We start from the raw sequence: 2,537 nt of genomic DNA, 5'->3' as shown, positions 1-2,537 counted from the left end.
TTAATTTGCATATCTCACTGATTAGCCAATGGGAAGGGTGGTGGTCGTACGCCAATTACCATGTTTCTCTTTTATTAGTGTAGACTAGAGGCCCAGTGCATGAATTCGTGTACAGGTGGGGTCCCTTGGCCTGGCCAGTGATTGGGGCAATGGGGGCCGATCAGGACCAGCCAGTGGGGGGGAGGGACCATGGGAGGTTGGCCAGCTGTGGGAGGTTGGCTGTGGGAGTGCACTGACGACCAGGGGGCAGCTTCTGCATTGAGCGTCTGACCCCTGGTGGTCAGTGTGCAGTCATAGCAACCCGTCGACTGGTCGTCCGGTCGACCTGTTGTAATGATTGCTTAGGCTTTTATATACATAGATAATTTGCATTTCTAGATAATGTCTTTTGGTGCAAAAGTTTGGTTTTTAATTTTGATGAAGTCTAATTTCTCTTAATTTTTTTTATTTTTGGTTGCTTTTGGTTTTGGTGTCATACCTAGGAATCCATTGCCAAATCCAAGGTCATGAAGATATACCCCTATATTTTAAGGGTTTTATAGTTTGGCTTTATGTTTTGGTTATTGATTTTGAGTTAATTTTTGTGTATGTTGTGAAATGAAGATAGAAATCCATTCTTCTGCATGTCTGTGCTGGGACTACTAGATATTTGTTGGAAGAGATTATTTTTTAACCTATTTTTGGCTATTCAATATTGAATTGTCTTGGGACCCTTGTCAAAAATTAATTGGCTCTTGATGAAAGAAACTGAAGAAAAAAATAAATGGAAAGCTATCCTGTGCTCATGGTTTGGAATAATTATCATTAAAATGGCCATACTATCCAAAGCAATACACATAAATTCAATGCAATATCTATAAAAATTCCAATGGCGTTTTTCACAGAAATAGAAAAAGCAATTCTAAAAATTGTATAGAACCACAAAGGCCCTTGAATAGTCAAATCAATTTTGAGAAAGAATAGAGTTGGAGGCATCACACTTCCTGATTTCAAATTATATTACAAAGCTGTAGTAATTAAAACAGTATAGTACTGGCATAAAAATGTATAGGCCAGTGGAACAGAATAAAGACTAGAAATAAACCCAAACATGTATGGTCAAATAATTTTTGACAAGGGTGTCAAGAATACATAATGGGAGGAGAACCAAGATGGCAGCATAGGTAAAGGCCTGTAGTCACCACCTCTCACAACCACATCAAAATTACAATTAAAATACAGACTAACCATTAGCCAGGACTGCCTGAAAGCTGGTTGAATGGAAGTCCTACAACTAGAGAAGTAATGAGGAAAGCACACTGAGACTAGTAGGAGGGGCAGAGATGCAGAACAGGCTGAACTGGCACCCACGTGCGCCACTTTTTTCATTGGGAGGGAGATCACCTCTTAAACTTTCAAACCTCAGAGGAAAGGTGAGGTGTGGGGGTGTTGGGAGGATGGGAAGACATTAAACAAAGATCTTATGTACCTACTAGGGGCCCAGTTCATGAATTCATGCACCTTGAAAGGAACTGTGGGCTGCGAGGCTGCGGTGGGCACAAGGGCAGGTCTTGGCCCATCCTCCATGCCCCCGCCCAGCTCCTTCTGCCGCGGCCCCTGGTCCCTTGTCTGCCGGCAGCCCTGCTCCCGCTGCCACTGCTTCCATGCACTGAAGGTGCCGGCCTCATTGGTACCCGCTGATGGCGTGGAGCGATTGGGGCCAGCACCAGCAGCGGGTGCGAGCGGTGGCTGCTGCCCAATCGCCCCTCAGGAACAGAGGGAGGTGGAGAAGCCCTCAGGGCAATTGGGGCCGGCAGCTGCCACTCACACTCACTGACAGCACTGAGCAATCCGGGCCAGCAATCTGGACCAGCGCTGGGTGCCGACAGCGGGTGTGAGCGGGGCCAGCCTGGCAGCAGGTGTGAGCACTGAGCAGGACTGCGGCATGCAGGAGCAAAGAATTTTCAGTAACCACCAGAGGCTCGCCCTGATGACAGCAACCAGCACCCCACCTTGGTCTGGTGCCCCCACTCACCTGCTCCACCATTCTGCCACAGCCAACACCCACCCCCTGCGCGCGCCCCCTGGTGGTCAGCATATGTCATAGTGACAGTTATGTCATAGTGACCAGTTGTTCTGTCATTTGGTCTATTTGCATATTAGGGTTTTATATATATAGACGGACACAGACAATAGGATGACGAAGGCCTGGTTGGGGCAGGAACCAGGTGGAGGGAGACAATGAGGCGGGGGGAGAGGGACACCTGTAATACTCTCAACAATAAAGATTAAAAAAATAATTAAAAATAAAGAATACATAATGGGAAAAGAATAGTGTTGGGAAAACTGGACAGCAACATGCAAAAAATGAAATTAAACCTTTATCAAAAACCACATACAGCCCTAGCCGGTTTGGCTCAGTGGATAGAGCGGCAGCCTGCGAACTGAAAGGTCCCAGGTTCGATTCCGGTCAAGGGCACATGCCTGGGTTGTGGGCTCAATCCCCAGTGGGGGGCTTGCAGGAGACAGCTGATTAGTGATCCTCTCTCATCATTGAT

This window comes from Myotis davidii, unplaced genomic scaffold, assembly GCF_000327345.1.
Source record: "Myotis davidii unplaced genomic scaffold, ASM32734v1 scaffold8, whole genome shotgun sequence".
Lineage (NCBI taxonomy): Eukaryota > Metazoa > Chordata > Mammalia > Chiroptera > Vespertilionidae > Myotis > Myotis davidii.
Note: the sequence above shows the minus strand (reverse complement) of the source record.